This window comes from Oryzias latipes, chromosome 13, assembly GCF_002234675.1.
Source record: "Oryzias latipes chromosome 13, ASM223467v1".
Taxonomy (NCBI): domain Eukaryota; kingdom Metazoa; phylum Chordata; class Actinopteri; order Beloniformes; family Adrianichthyidae; genus Oryzias; species Oryzias latipes.
The window spans coordinates 15,696,387-15,713,622 of NC_019871.2; the positions used below are offsets into that span (position 1 = coordinate 15,696,387).

Here is a 17,236-nt window from a genome sequence, read left to right on the forward strand (position 1 = left end):
TCCAAGCATTTCCCAGTGGTGGCTGGGCTAAATCTTTACTTTTACTGTTGAAAAATCCCAAAGAAACTTTAGTCTGTATGGACAATATCTGCACTGATGAACATTCAAGATCTATGTTCAGTACATACAGACGTGTTTTATATCCTGAAGCTTGTGTTGGGGGAATGATGGGTGCAGGAGTTTTCACCTCAGAGGTTTATTATTGACAGTGAGCCATGGACAGATTCATTTCACCCAAGGCTTTGGAAACTTGTTAGGACTTTGAAGAGTGGTGCTCTCTGACAAATCTTAAATATGTGATGACGCAGTTCGGCCAAGCATTAGGTGTAAGATATTTTATCTTTTTAAGCCAAGGTATTCCGTTTTGTGTGATTCTTTGGACTGCAGTTGGCACTTCCAATAAATGACAGCAAATATAAGTCGTTCAAAAAAGTGCAATATATAATACAGCAGGGCAGCAGCCAAATCCCAGTTTACCCATTTTGCAGCACGCTGTTTATATCATGCAGATCAATAGCTAACCTTGCACAAACAAAACAACTAATCGGCACCAGTATACACCTGCAAGCTGCAGCATAACCAGCTCATAATAGATCTCCTACTGTCTTTTGGACCTAATTGGCTCCTCCATCCTTATCCGTGGAGGTCCCCAGAGAGCTGATGTATTAGAAGAGCAGAAAAATGTGTGTTTTTTTCTTTTAAGGGAGGAGAGGATGGATGCCACTTAGAAACATTTTACAAAGATCCAGTACAATGAAGTGTTTTACTTGTCAAAATCCTCATCCGTGAAAACCCCCACAAGGGATAAAAGGTGCTGTTTCACTTGCAGAAGGTTGATGTCACAATAGACACTTCAATTGAGGTTCTCGAAATTTCCACAGCTAGCCAGATAACCAATAAAAAGACACTCAAGCCATTTCAATAATCCAAATGGATAAGATCCAAACCGTTTATATTTCCTCTATGTGAGTTAGGGTTTCAGAAACCCACAAAGGTCACTGCAGCTCACGAGGACAGTTTTTCGTGTTCCTTTTTACTTTGCTCTTCATGACCTTTTTCGTTTAAATGATTTTTGTACTTACACAGACATTGGCAGGAGTGTCTGAACATTCTTGGCTTGATTAAGAATGGAGTCATCGGTGCATTATAACCAGAAAGAGCTTCTGGACTTTAAATTTCATAAGTTCAACTTTTAGAAAAGCATAAGGTAGTTGTTTTCTTTGTATGAAACCATGTCAATCTAATATTTTAAAAACAAAAAAACAGCAATAAAATATCTGTTTGTAGTTTCCAAAGATTTTTTACTCTTTGTTTGGAACTTTTTTCAGGTCTAACTTCTTGTTAAAGTCGGTATACTGGAGGTACAATTATTCCGTAGCTTGATAAGGCCATTTATTCTGACACCTCTGTTTGTCTACGCTTGTAGACAAGCATAGGAGAAGAATAGATTTATTGACCATCACACTCAGCTGCAGAGGGATAATTGGAGAGCTTTTTATGTTTGGTATGTAATTTGAGGTGTTCTTTTATTTTGTATTTTTTGCGTTTGATTTGCAGAAGAATCCTCGGTGTTTTCCTTTGCTGTGTAACCAGCTTCCTCTCCTTTGTACCGGTGTCTTCTTTATTTTAAATGTCAAAGTGCACAGAGGGAACTGTGGAGCGAGCACAGAGCTGTAAGACTACTTTAGGTCCAGCTGTTTGCATGCATGGAAGAGAAAATGAACTCATGCATCACATGCATCATACTAAGTCAGTTCCTTTTATTATGAAAAACGTGTTTCATTTCAGAAACATGTTTTCATGCTTACAAAAATAATAGTTTTACTCGGACATTAGTAACACAGTTAGTAACCCAATATATATATTTTGTGCTATCTCGTTTAAATGCTAGGATGCTTTTTAGGTGGTAAGTTAGAAGTTTTTTTTTGCTCCAGTTGGGACATTCACACTTCAGTAAAGCCGATTTAAGTCACTGGCAACCTGCAGCATTTGCAGGTAAGATCTTTATCAAAACCACCAAAATGTGAGAGTTTTTGATCAATCACACCTAAACCATAGGAGTGATCCAATCAATACTTGAGACCACCTCTTCCTCAACTTCAACAGCTTATTTCTCTCAAAAACCTATCCTACCTCCCACAGCTGGTCAACCCTGATCCTTAAGAGCCTCAATCCTGCCTATTTTCCAGCTCACCCTGGACTGCTTGATGCTGACTACCTAAATCAGGTGGGCTCAGTCAGACGAGATGTGGAATTACTTGAGTCAGCTAATCAGCAGCAAGCTGGTCAGGGAGAAGTGGAAAACATTGTGGCTCCTGAGGACCAGAGTTGGCCAGCCCTGGTCTACATTAAGGCTTCAAACAGTCATTCAGATTGTGTTTTTTCTTGAACCATGAGTTTGTGCAATCATTGTGCATTTTCTGCCTTAAAATAATCTGTGCACTGCTCACAGCACTGGACTGCTTTAAACAAAAGACAATTCATATTTTTAAGGGGCATTTGGATGAGTTGACTTTGGTCTGAGGGGGTGGTTGTGTTTGGAGAAAAGCTTTCTAAATTTCTAAGACATTCTTTGCAAACTAAGAGGACAATGTATTTCTATTTCCCTCAATATGTGGCAATTAGGTTTTCCTCTTTTTTAAATGATGTGAAACAAATTCAAGTAGAATGTAAACAGGTTTAAAGTGCTTTCCTTGTGTTTTAGAGTAATACCTGATAAAGCAGGATGTTTGTGTCCCTACCAAATTGCAAATATTATGATAAGTTTGATATTTTCCTTTGGATGCATGGCACATTCCAAAAACCCTGCACTTTACTTTTTGCATCGTTTAGCTTTACAGAAAGATCAGGGGATCTGGATAGCAAGTTCAGCAGGCTGCAAAATGAAAATTCTCTGAAAGTTAATTTGCTATAAATTTTACACCATGGAATAGGTCAGTCCAGTCTAATTCCAATGGTTTTACACACTGTCAGCTCGTCAAAGCTCCAGACACCTCTTTAAAAAAGTCCTGATTCAGGTTGGGAACTTGGGAAAAAAAAACACTATCACATGGAAATATTTAGTGTGCAGTTCAAGAAATGTAACTACTGATATTAAATATATTTTTAAAAAGCATTTATAGTCAATGTGTTCATTCATGTCCACAATGGGATAGAAACAAAAAAAGCATCACAGTACCCTGAAATTGTCAATTTGTCCACACTTTAATTTACAGTGTAAGTGAATCATTTAGTGCTTCCATAAATACTACAGTAAATGAAAGGAGCATTTGTGTCAGTTTTTTATTCATATTTTTCTTTTTTATTCCTTCACTTCCTGAAGTCACCATTTGATTACATAAATGTTCTGTCATTCGAAAACTTTGGTTCAGTAAAAAAACTGACAGAAGCCTTTTAGGGCTTGGCAAAGAACAACAAGTAATTTGTAATGCTATTTTAATACATATTTTTCCCACTAATTTGCAATACTGTAAAATGACATTGATTGATCTGTCATGAAATCTTTACTTCTAAGAATATATAAATATATATAAGAATATATAAAATCTGGAATCCTCATGAACCTCATGAAGTTTTCAGACAATCATAATCATTTTTCGCAAGCCAAGATTTTTTGGAGATGTTAATATTTTTCAGGAAACTGCCAGCAGGATACCAAACCACATTTTTCTGTCACTCTTATCCACCTACACAACCGTGACCACATTAATGAACCACACAGCGTTAATACATTTATTCCTGTGGTCAAAGCCTCTTAACTGTTTAAATAACGGGAAATTTCAAACTTTAAACAAAAGGAACTACAATTCTAATCAATTTTATGTGGAGAAGCTCCAACTTTTTTGTCTTCTTTAGATTGCGTTTTGTTTTTCATACTTGAAGTCAAATTTATTCCCCAGTATTTGAGTATTTAGGTGATAATTCAACCACAATGACCGGACAAATACATTTTTAGAATAACAGATCCTTCTAGGCATCCGAGTACTAACAAGCACTTCATCAAGATTTTTTTCCCAACCAATGAACTATAAGGAACAGAAGGCGAGGGATTTAAAATGATTGACAACAAAGACACTTGCAGCCATAGACTCTGCATAGAGCTGCTCCTTATAATTTTCCGCTTCAAAATATGAAATGCTGCCACAGCGGTGATGTCATGACCAGTTTAGTTCATAACATGCAATAGTTGTGCAGGTGCTTTCAATGGCTGGCTGATGCAGACCATCATATTGCTGCTGGATTGGTGAGGGGATGCTGACCAAATGTCAAAGTAGAAACTTACAGCAGCTGTTTGTGGACATCTATTTTTTAAAGGAATCTATTTAATTGATCTAAAATTTTGTGGCTCCTTTTCCCTTGTATTAAATTCATTTGGAAAAAGCTGCAAAAAGATTTTTACAGTTTAAAAAAAAAAGCTATGAATTCAGTGTTGAATTGATGTTGCTTTGCTGTAAACTTGTGAAATGTGTCATGGACTCCGGCAGGATTTGCGCAGCCTGAGCTGCGCTCACCTGGAGCTCAATGTCGAGGACGTACAGTCTCCAGATGCTGAGTCGCAGTTGGAAACCAAACGGAACTCAAGCAGATCGTCTCCTGTGAGATCAAGACTATTTCAACGCGCCTGGAGCCCCGTACCTGGTCGGGATTATCTGGATAAGGAGGAGAGTTGCGCTAAACGTCTTCTTGCAGATTTTTTGAATCCAACAAGGATCAATAGTGGAAATAAATATGCTTTCCTTATTTTAATTATTTATTTATTTATTTATTTTTGCGCAAAGAATCTTTGTCAAAACGGACAGGTCACTAACACTGCTTTATTGTGTTAAAGTTATGGAAAAAAGCTTATTTCCATCAAGTTTTGCAAAACATAAAAAATAAGGATTTGTTTTAAAAGAAGTGTCTTACCTTCACGCCATAAGTTTGACTCAGTCTTTGTTCTTTTAGGCACCGGTAATTTTTAAATCCAAGAGCATCCACATTTAGTTCCAACTGTGTCCTTTCTTTGCTTTGTACATAGTTTTTTTCTTATTCTTTAAACGAACCGTGTCTGTGCATCTGCTTGGGTGCGAATCATTAGTTGAGGCTGGCTCGACGGGAGGAAAAAACGCACCACTGCGAGGCACAAATATGCATGGAAATAAAAAAAACACACTTGAATAAATGGAAGAATCTTTCCAGCAGCTTGTTGTTAGAAAAATGAAAATTAAAAAGGTTGGGATGCTTCAGTTTTGTTCTTGGGAGAAGTGGAGTAGAAGGTAAAATTGTCCTCTTGTTCTCCTGCAGCTTTACGCACGCAGCGGAGTTACCGTCGATACCGGAGGAGGAGGAAGGAGACGCGGCGAGAGAGGAGAACCATGGACATTCAAGGCGGGGTTACATCTGCTTACTCTCCACAGCACGGAGTTGTGCTGCCTTCAATGTCACCGGTGTGGGAGACACCTTGTTCCCATATGATTTCCTTGAACTTACATGCGTCACGTTCAGTGTACTCAGTGTCTGAGAAGAAAGAAGAAAAAAAGAGAAAAAGGGGAAGATGTGCAATTTGAAGTAATCCATATTTTGATGGTGGGATTACAGATTTGATCCTGGAACTGGCGAGCTGAATCTGATTTGTATGTCTATACTCGGTCACAAAATTCTGTCATATTTGTCACAAATGTGCCATGGAGTTTAATTGGAGTGACTCAAAACTACAGAGAAAAACAAACAAACAAACAAACAAAAACCTTTATAGAGTGTTATCTCCATATTCCGTCAAACGATGCACAAATAAAAAATAGGAGCTGCATTGTTTGATGCTTTTAATTAACTACAGGCTTAATCAGCAGACCAACTCCTGCTGCTTCACTGTGCTTTTCATTTTCATTAAGCAACCTATAATCACAGGCTGGTTTAAAAGACAGGTAGGTACTGTAAATACTTCTACCAAAATTCTTACCCCACAAAAATTATTTTTTTTTTGTCAGATGGGGGGAAGGGATCCTTTCTCCACCTCACCAATTAGTTTGGTATAAAATGGCTCCTCAAAAAGCTTGAAGTTTTCATTCCTCCTGTTTAGTGTTTCTGTTAGGATTATTTTGAATGTTGCTTTTTCACTGTCAATCAAACGGCTTTAGTGAATACCATATGGACTAAAAAAGGCAACAGTCTTCTGCTTGATAATAAGGGCCTTCATCAGACTTTAATTATGGTGCTCCATTATGAATGTCTTCCGTGATGGTGTCTTAGAAATGGCACAGCACCTTATGCTTAAAGAAGAAGAAAAAAAAACTGTTCATGTTCAAAGCCACATGTTGTAATAGAGGGGCTGCAAACTAAAAGAGCTCCTTTAATCATTTCGAAAACTGAAGACTAAAATAATTTGCATCTTCATTAACAGGACTTTTCAAAGCACTTAAATACGTGTTGTTATGTAGACTCTCCAATTTAAATAAACAGTTTTGATCGTAGTCTGATAGGTCCCGAAGAGAATAAAGAACCTCGCCTGCAGCAAATTCTTAGTGAGAGCTGTCCAAAAAATAAATAAATAAAAGTGAAATTAAAAAAGAAGATAACTGACTGCAGGCCAATGCTGCATGCATGGGGTGTGTGTCTGTAGGACACTCAAAGATGCCACACAAACAATTTTCTGATGATCTGATTTTATCATTTCTTCCTCTATTTTCTAACTTTTTCTGTCCAACGGTGAGGTAAACAAATAAGAGCTGAAGGCCTCTGTGCTGGACAGATTTTACTGTTACAGCAGGGGGGTTATGGACACATGAAAGGTATTTTAGAAATAAATCTTCTTTTATTAAAGATAAAATGTTATCTTTGCATGCATTTCTTTTTGGAGTGGACTGGAAACCGACGAGAGAGCGAGATTGGGACATCAGAGATGGGTGTCAAGAGTATAAGAAAGGAAAGAAGGGGGAAAAAAGTTGGAGAATGACTAAAGAAACATACAGGAGAGGGTAGGATTGCAAACAAACAGACTTCTCCTACTTGAAAGTTTACAAAACCTTTATTATAAACTAGATTTTGTGTAGATTTTCCATTAACCATCGAAGTGGAAGCTAAAACTTGAACTCCAACTTCTGTCTCGTTAAACATTTTTTGGGTGAATGGATCAAAAAAACCATCGTTGCCCAATGGGGTAGCGGACCAAAGAATTATGACCACCACCTTATGTATGACGTGTGTGTGTAGTATTTTAATGTGGGAAGAGAGTGTGGTAAAAGGTTTAGTTAAAATTGGTGGGCAGAGCTTTACTCTGAGGAAACTTCCTATTTGTTGGCAGTGATGTCCTCCCACCAATGGGCCCTTTTGTCTAATGTGCAGTCAAAATTAAGATGGGGGGCAGGGGGTGCATCTAATTAGCAACCAAAGAGGGAGGAGCCATTGCAAAGTAACTCAACCCCAAGGTGTGTTGCAAATTGACCTCCCTCCCCTGACACCCTGAATTGTTATGACAGTTTGGGGACAGCTCCAAGACTGACCACTGATTTTGTCTGAATAATTGTCTAATTACAGGCTGGGAGCAAGAAAATCGCAAGGAGCCCACAATGAGCCCGCACTTATGCGCACAGCACTCACAGGCTTTTTGCCTAGTCTGCAGGATTGGGGATGAGGGGTCAAAAAAGAAAAACTAGTTCAACAATCTTGTTGAACTAGCCTTGAATGTCCAACCTAGTTCACCCTTACTTATCCTTATGTGTTGTATAGTTGTTGCATGAACATTTTTGATCTACAGGCACACCGAGTTTTCTACAACCTTGATATTTCGGGTGGGTCACCTGCCCTGGACAAGTTTGCCCATTTTTTGCCCGCAGACAGCACACTGTACTATGTGCAACTATGACTCTTTAAACAAAACAAACTTGTGAGTGGACCCCTAATAATAAGCAGCTGCTTCTGGGATGTCCATTTTTTCCACATTCTGTATTGTGAGATTTGTTGCTTTCGACGCATTGTGGAAAAATAAAAATAAAATTAAAAAAAATAATAAAAAAATTAACTATTCTAACCATACATTTTTTTATAGTTTAGGATGACAGCAGTGTTTTAAATAACAAACCCTAAAGCAACCGTTCAGCATTTGTCCTTGTGTTGTGAATTAGTTTCATGGACCTAACTGACAACAAATCAGTGCACGGCTTTCTGTGGAGCAAATTGGGTGGCTAATGAAATTAGTGTGGTGGCCCTGGATGTGATACAACACAGATTTTTTGTGTGCAATGGTGTACCTCACTCAGTTGAAGGAAAATGGATATTAATCAGCTTCAACAAAGTTCCACCTCGCTCCTATCAGAAAAGGTTTTAGGTTGACACAGCGGACACTGTGAGAAATTTGCATTTCCAGCAGCAGCTGGAACTGGATGCCACACAGCATCATTGGAATTCATTTCTGTTTTTTTTTTTCTTGCAGAAAGCTTATCGATGTCTGCCAGAAACAACACATTACAAAAAAACACATTACAAAATTCCATTACATTTCCCTTTTTGTGTGAGTAAAAAAAAACAGGGGAAATATTTTGGTCTGTGAATTCTTCACATACATCACTTCAAACTTCCTATTTATCCATTCAGAAAAACAAAAATAAAAGAAAATAGCCGGGGAAATGCTCTTATACTGCCTCCGCAAGACTTAAGAGGGTGAGCTGCAGGCCAGATGCTGCAAATCATTGGACACTAATGAACTCATCATCAGCAGGTGTGCAGCCTTTTATAAAAGCTGACACCGAGGAGAAAGGCAATGGTCTTTGAGAAGCAACAGTTGCTGCACATCTGGGAGGGGTCATAAAATGAAACGGTTTGGTTTTTCGACACTGAGAAAAAGATTCTTGTCATTTGAAAAGCACGCAAAACAATCAACGACAATATAGCCTTAACATTAAATGGTGATACTTATTCAAATGTGAACAGCTTGTTTAAAAGGGTAACAGGAGAAAGGTTTTTTCTGTTTTTGAAAGAATAGACAATCTGGTCGAAACAGACTTCCATAAGTTGTGACTACAGTTAAAACCAATGCAAGGTTATAGCAGAAGCACTTAACACCTACTGTCAGAAGCAGAGGTGATAATTCCCGTCTGGCCAACCTTAGCGTCTCGCAGCTGTTGGGCTGAGCACAAACCTTTTTTTTAGCATAAATTTGCCCGATATTGCTAAATATGTTTATATACTTCAAATACTTCTTTTATTGCATATCGGCACTAAAATAGGACCACAAGATTACAAAGATTTTCCTGTAGATTAGAAAAAATGCAAGTTCAGCAAAAATGATCATGATGTTGACACATATTTTGCTAAAATTAAGTTGCTGACAAATTTCTTTTCAAACATGAATTTGTTCATGTATTTAAGTTGACAGCAATGACAACAAAAAAGAAAAGCATAGATGTGAATCAAGAGAATAAATGTTTATCTGAGAAACGTTTCAAAGCTCAGTGAAACATAATACCCATCAAAAGTTTTAAAGGGGATCAAGCAATTAAAATGATTTATACATTTAGAAATATGGTTGTTTCTAATAATGTAGAACCACATTTTTCTCAGCCCAAAATGAGATACGTATTAACATACACAGTGGATCTGTAAAGATCAGAGCATTCATGGTTGATTTTATTTCTGGTAATATTTGGTGTCAATCTTGTTCTGTTTTCCCCCTGGTCCAAGTTTTCAATTACACAGCTATTTCTCTTTAAGTTGATAACTTGCAGTTCATATACATCTTTGTTTTTTAGGTCACAAGTTGTTCCTCCTTTTGCTTCTAGTTTTGTCATGTTTAAGTGGAGCTCTTTATTTTCTGAGTTCATGTTAATTTGGTGATGTTTAAGCTACGGAGCCTGGTCTTTTTTTGGTCTCATTCCACCATTTTCTGACAGAATCCTTTACTTAATTTTCATCATATTAAATTATATTGTTTATTAAGGGGTCTGCCTTGCTGATGAACATTTGATTTGTCTTTAGTTACTTCAGGGTTTGTTGGTTTGTTTTATTTTTTCAGGAGAGATTTAATTTTTGCTGTACTTGGTACCAACTGTCAAGATACCTGCATTTATAATCTTGCTCTAAAGCTCCATTAAATTCCTTACTGTTCATTTGCTTCTTTGTAAAAAATAAATATAGGTTTTTTATGATAAATTATAACATTTTCTACCAAGGGTCTCTTAATTTTGTGTACATTTAATGAAAAATTGTGTATTCAAATAGTGCATACTTCCATAGCACTTTTCTACCATGCTGTAAGGCCCAAAGCACTTTACAGTCAGTCCCATTCACCCATCCATTCACACAGTGATGGCACTGCTCCCTTACATGGCACAGTCCTCAAACACTATAAGCATTGTGGGGTGCCCACGGATACGTCAACACATAGGTGGGGGAGGCGGTAACCAAACCTGCAACACTCTGATCAGAGGTTGGTTGTTTTACCTCTGCCCAACAGCTACCTCTTATCATAATACTACATACACAAAAGCCATGCATCTTTTAAGATCCCACAGACATGGAATACTCACAATGTTGTCACAAAAGCAATACCATGCTACAGTACGTTTTAAACATTGACAAAAGGACTTGAAGAAAGTGTCAGGAGCCGGGGCCAGGGCGGTTCATCTTTTTCTCACTTCCGGGTTTCGGGCTTTTATTTTGTTAACTCATGTTCTGTCTTCTGTTGGTTCTTTAGGTAACTTACCCCGGTCTTCACCGGCACCTGTGTACCCACCTGTTTTCATTTATTGTGTGTGTATATAAGCTCCTGTTTTGGCTTCACTTGTCACCGGATCGTTCTACTTGTTTGACCTCTGTCTTTACGAGCTTAAGAGCCTACCTTGGATTAAAATATCCTTTTTGATTCGAACTTCTGCCGTCCTGCTTTTGTGTCCGAATTCACACCTTTGACATTACGATCCGGTCATCATGGACGCAGCGGACGCAGGAGTTCCACGAACGAGCAGCGACGCACAGGAGAGGGTCATTCTCCAGCAGGAGGAACAGCTAAATTACCTCAGACGAGGTATGCTGGAGATGGCTGGGCGCCAGGAGCAACAGCTGACCATGATCGGTGATCGCATTGAGACATTGGCAAAGCAGCTCCAGCAGCCGCCGTCATCTCATCCGCCACATCACTCTACCTCTGCGCCGACACCGGTGATTCCAGTCCAGACGACGTCACTCGCCCCGGGGGTTCAACTGGCCCGACCAGAGAGGTTTTCCGGCGACTCAGGGGATTGTCGGGCGTTTATCACTCAATGCGAGCTCCATTTCGAGCTGCAGGCAGCCAGTTTCCCTACTGATCGGGCCAAGGTGGCATTTATAATATCACACCTCTCTGACAGAGCCGGAGCATGGGCCACTGCGGAGTGGCAACGTGGAGGAGCGACCTGCGCCTCTCTCTCTGCCTTTCTCGACGCCTTCACCCAGGTTTTTCAACACACCAAACCCGGCAGAGAGGCGGCTCGGGCGCTGATGCGGCTGACACAAGGTAACCGTCGGGTGACGGATTATGCTATTGAGTTCCGGACTCTCGCTTCAGAGAGCGGGTGGAACCCCGCAGCGCTTACGGACGCTTTTCTAGAGGGATTATCAGAGGAGCTGAAGGACCACTTAGCTCCCTTGGAGCTGCCCTCATCCCTGGAGCCTCTTATCGCCCTGGTGATTCGTATCGACAATCGACTGCAGGATCGTCGGCGGGGGCGCCGGGTGGACGTTTCCCAGTTCAGGGGACACCCTGACGTTTACGTCCAGCCCTCCCCTCATATGTCTTCTGTTACCCCCACAGTGCCTCCTGCAGCCCCGTTGGAGGAACCTATGCAGCTGGGTCGTGGCCGTTTGTCCCCCACTGAGCGTAGACGAAGGATGGCAGCAGGTGAGTGCCTTTACTGTGGTCAGCTGGGTCATTACTGTAAGAACTGCCCAAAAGCTTCCGCTCGTCATTAAAGGTGGGCACACTGACGAGCGGAGGCCAGGTGCCCGTCGATTCTAAATCCACCTCCTGTCTTTTGGAGGGTCACATTGTGTCTAAGGGTGGGGGGTTTCCTGTTCGGGCCTTGTTAGATTCTGGGGCTGAACAGAACCTTATGGATGCTGAGCTAGCCAGACAGGCCGGTCTTAGGACCAAGTCGCTTCCCCGTCCTTGGCGGGTGATCTCCCTCAACGGTGAGGTGGTCGCCACAGTTAACCAGATCACTGAACCTGTTCACCTCATCCTTTCTGGGAACCACCACGAGCATACCAGTTTTTTTCTTTTTGAGTCCCCTCATAATCCGGTGGTTCTAGGATTTCCCTGGCTTCTGAATCACAACCCAGTCATTGATTGGCCAACCAATCGCGTAGTCAGTTGGAGTACTCATTGTCACAAGGCCTGTTTACGCTCAGCTCGGCATCCAGAGTCTGACTCCGCTGACCCGGTAGGGGAGCCGTCCTCACCTGACCTCTCCAAGGTGCCTCCTGAATATCATGACCTGGGGGAGGTATTTTCCAAATTCCGGGCTCTCTCCTTGCCCCCGCACAGGCCGTATGACTGCTCTATTGAACTGCAGCCGGGTGCCACACTGCCCAAGAACCATCTCTATAGCCTGTCCAAACCTGAGAGGGAGGCAATGGAGCAGTACGTAACTGACTCTCTTCAGGCGGGCCTTATCAGACCTTCTTCGTCTCCTGTGGGGGCGGGGTTTTTCTTCGTGGGGAAGAAGGATGGAACATTACGCCCATGCATTGACTACCGAGGTTTGAATGCCATTACGGTAAAGAACCATTATCCTCTTCCACTTATGAACTCCGCTTTCGAGACGCTGCAGGAGGCCCGGTGTTTCACCAAATTGGATCTACGGAATGCGTACCATTTGGTTCGCATCAGGGAGGGTGACGAATGGAAGACCGCCTTCAACACGCATTTGGGACATTACGAGTATCTGGTGATGCCTTTTGGACTATCTAATGCTCCAGCTGTATTTCAGGGCATGATAAACGATGTACTCAGGGACTACATTCACCATTTTGTTTTTGTGTACCTTGATGATATTCTTGTTTTCTCCAGGAGTTCCGGCGAACATAGGCGGCATGTTCGTCTGGTTCTTCAGCGCCTATTGGAGAACAAGCTTTTCGTCAAGGCAGAAAAATGTGATTTTCACTCCTCCAGTGTGTCTTTTTTGGGTTTTGTGATTGCGGAGGGGGAGGTGCGACCGGACCCAGCTAAGGTCAGCGCGGTGGTTGATTGGCCTGCTCCGGTCAATCGGAAGCAGCTTCAACGATTCCTGGGGTTTGCCAATTACCTACGCCGTTTTATTAGGGGTTATAGTTCGGTCGCGGCCCCCCTTACGGGTTTGACCTCCACCTCCTCTCCTTTTGTTTGGACAGAGACTGCAGAGGCAGCTTTCCGGCGGCTCAAACACCTTTTTACCACCGCCCCAGTTCTCATCCAACCGGACCCCTCCGCCCAGTTTATTGTGGAGGTTGATGCCTCGGACGTCGGGGTTGGAGCTGTGCTGTCCCAGCGGCAGGGTGCTGACAACAAGCTTCATCCTTGCGCTTTTTTTTCCCGCCGGCTTACTCCGGCGGAGATGAAATACGACGTGGGGGATAAGGAGCTTTTAGCTATTAAGCTGGCGTTGGAGGAGTGGCGGCACTGGTTAGAGGGGGCGGGACAGCCTTTTGTGGTCTGGACGGACCACAAAAATCTGTCTTATATCCGGACCGCAAAACGGCTTAACCCGAGGCAGGCACGGTGGTCACTTTTTTTCACTCGGTTTGATTTTGTGGTGTCGTACCGCCCTGGCTCCAAGAACATTAAACCAGATGCTCTCTCCCGACAACTGGAACCGGCTATGGAGGATTCCCTTCCTCAGACTGTAATTCCTGCCTCCTGTGTTCTGGGTACCCTCTCCTGGCAGCTGGAGAGGGAGATCAAGACTGCACAGGCCCGGGAGCCAGACCCTGGTGGGGGCCCCCCTAACAGACTCTATGTTCCCAGGGCCGTAAGGAGCCAGGTCCTCCAGTGGGCGCACGCTACTCGGCTTACCTGTCATCCCGGGGTACACAGGACGATCGCCTTCCTGCGTCGCTGTTTCTGGTGGCCCAGTTTGGCGAGGGATGCCCGGGAGTTCGTTTCTGCCTGCACGATCTGCGCCCAAAACAAGGTCAACAATCGACCCCCAGCGGGCCTGCTGCATCCCTTACCTGTTCCGAGCCGCCCTTGGTCCCACATAGCTCTAGACTTTGTGACCGGCCTGCCCTCATCTGCTGGCAGAACTGTGATCCTGACTGTTGTGGACCGATTTTCTAAGGCAGCTCACTTCGTGCCCCTGAAGAAGCTGCCTTCGGCCTCAGAGACCGCCAGACTCATTGTGGAACACGTGTTCAGACTGCATGGGATCCCGGTTGATATAGTTTCTGACCGTGGACCACAGTTCGTCTCACAAGTGTGGAAGACTTTCTGTGCAGCTTTTGGTCCCACGGTCAGTCTCTCTTCGGGTTTTCACCCACAGTCAAATGGGCAGGCCGAGAGGACCAATCAAGACCTGGAGGTGGCCCTCCGATGCATCAGTTCCCGGCACCAGACCTCTTGGAGCACCCTTCTGCCCTGGGTTGAGTATGCCCACAACTCAATGACGTCATCTGCCTCGGGTATGTCCCCATTTGAGGGTTCTCTAGGCTACCAACCCCCATTGTTTCCAGAGCAGGAGAAGGAGGTGGCGGTGCCGTCGGTACAACACCTCTACCGCCGCTGCAGACGGATCTGGAGGGAGGCTCGCGCTGCTCTTCTTCGCTCGTCCGCAGCTAACAAAAGACTGGCTGATCGGCATCGGTTACCGGCGCCTACCTACGTGCCAGGTCAGTTAGTACTCCTGTCCACTGCCAACATCAAGCTGCGGACAGAGTCTAGAAAGCTGTCTCCACGATTCATCGGACCGTTCGAGGTGGAGAAGGTCGTCAACCCTGTGGCGATCCGACTACGCCTTCCTCGGTCCATGCGCATACATCCAGTTTTTCATGTTTCCCAACTCAAACCCCATGTTACTAGTCCTCTCCAGCCCCCTCCATCTCAACCTCCGCCACCTCGCATCATCGACGGTCTGCCTGCATGGACGATCAAACGTATCATGGACGTCAGACGTCGGGGCCGGGGTCTGCAGTACTTGGTTGACTGGAGAGGTTACGGTCCTGAGGAGAGGTCTTGGGAACCCACATCGAGGATGTTGGACAAAGGCATGCTCAGGGAGTACCACAGGCGTCACCCTGACAAGCCCGGTGGTGCGCCCAGAGGCACCCCTTGAGGATGGGGTACTGTCAGGAGCCGGGGCCAGGGCGGTTCATCTTTTTCTCACTTCCGGGTTTCGGGCTTTTATTTTGTTAACTCATGTTCTGTCTTCTGTTGGTTCTTTAGGTAACTTACCCCGGTCTTCACCGGCACCTGTGTACCCACCTGTTTTCATTTATTGTGTGTGTATATAAGCTCCTGTTTTGGCTTCACTTGTCACCGGATCGTTCTACTTGTTTGACCTCTGTCTTTACGAGCTTAAGAGCCTACCTTGGATTAAAATATCCTTTTTGATTCGAACTTCTGCCGTCCTGCTTTTGTGTCCGAATTCACACCTTTGACAGAAAGTGCTGCACATAGTGGCAGACTGATCTGAAACTTAATTTAGATGTAATTTGACCAGAAGACATGTTTTTTCAATTCTGTTAAAGTCATGAAAAAGTTACAGCTAACCTTTGATTTTTACCAGATATTTTGTAAAAATGCCTTAAAAAGGACAACTGTTATTTAAGGGATATACTTCCACTAACATGGCAAAATAACCAAAAGTCTTATATAAGTTCACCCAAAATCAGTCATTAATTAGTAATAATTCTTTGGTGATATAAGAATTATCGAGTAACCTAGGCTTATATGAGAAAGCACAGATCAGTAACACATACAGAGCTCTGAAATGACTTCTGATCCTCACAAGGATTTACTTCTCTCACTTCTCTGCACCGGTGGGGGAAATCCAGACTCATGGGTGTATTACAGCTTAGATTTATGACTGATTTACAAATAAACATGAACACACTGAGATGCACACACTCCCTTAACTGCTTGTAGGAGACAAAACAGATCTCCATGCTTGCTGTTTTAACTTGTGGGGCTGTGATGGAGTTGACTGAATGTTAAATAAACCAGAGCAGTTGTAGCGTCACTCAGTTTTACCGCTGTTTTACATGCCAGTTTCAGCACCATGTTGTGCCACAGTTCATTAAGCACCATGTTTTGCCTTGAAGACATCCACATCGCTGTTTAAATCTGTGCTTCACCCTATGGTTTTTTTGGGGAGTTTTGAAAACTTCCAGGGGTTAGCAATGGATTGAGGCTGTAAGGTTGACCAAAGCCCAGGGCCACCTCTGCCGACCTGCAAATATGCTGTTCCTTCTTTTACGCGCATGAACACTCAAGCTCCTCACACACAGACTCACACGCACACACCTACATGAACAGTCAATCTATTGGTCCTGGAAGTGAATCATATTACACGCACCAGCAGTCTTTGCTTTAAAGTCTGCCTCATCTCATGAAGAATTTATGAAATCACCACTGGTTAGTGCTAAACAAGCAGGTGTGATATCTTAAACTTGACACTTAGGCTCACTCTCCTGGCTGGCACTTGAACTATAACCTGATAAGTAGCCCTGCATACTGCAGGAGACGGAGAGATAGAGGGCTGGCATGACCGTTTGTTTGGATGAAGGTTTGACAGGAAGTGCATGAGGGAAAAAATGTTGGAGAGAGATAAGGGATATGTATGCACACTCTGTAGAGCTGATAGGAAGATGTGAGAGTTGTGCTTGCAACAAACCCATGAGAGGTGGTGGGGACATTTTGAAAGGTGAAATGCTCATTTATTTATATTTTTCTTGTCATCTGGACTGAGAGCCACAACCTGATCTCTTCTGGTCTTTTCTACTATCTAAAAAGTACATTACGGAAGTGTTTCCTTGCATTTTAGTCCACCTGGAAAACAGGCGTTTTAGGTTATTACAGGCTGTTTGGAGATGCCCCCCCCCCACACACACACACACCCACATCCCGGATATGCTGAGGTTTTTTCAGATATAATCCTAAAGCTAAGGGTTTTTTTGGAGCCAGGTTAACATGAAAATCATACAAAGACACCCATTTTTAAATCTATATTTTATTCTAAGTGATTTGCTTTTGTACTCTGATTTTTTCTAAAGCTGTCCTCCATGGACGTTGTTATTAGATAAGTGGTGAAATTTT

At 42.8% G+C, this 17,236-nt stretch overlaps 1 protein-coding gene across 1 annotated transcript in view; it reads right to left on the reverse strand.

Moving 5' to 3' along the window:
- Positions 1–6,792, reverse strand: part of drd2 (dopamine receptor D2) — a 60,784-nt gene extending 53,992 nt beyond the window's left edge. The window contains exon 1 of the mRNA XM_004075413.4: positions 4,906–6,792. The gene's annotated coding sequence lies outside the window, so the exon portion shown is untranslated. The remainder of the gene's footprint in view (positions 1–4,905) is intronic.
- Between the last annotated feature and the right edge of the window lie 10,444 nt (positions 6,793–17,236).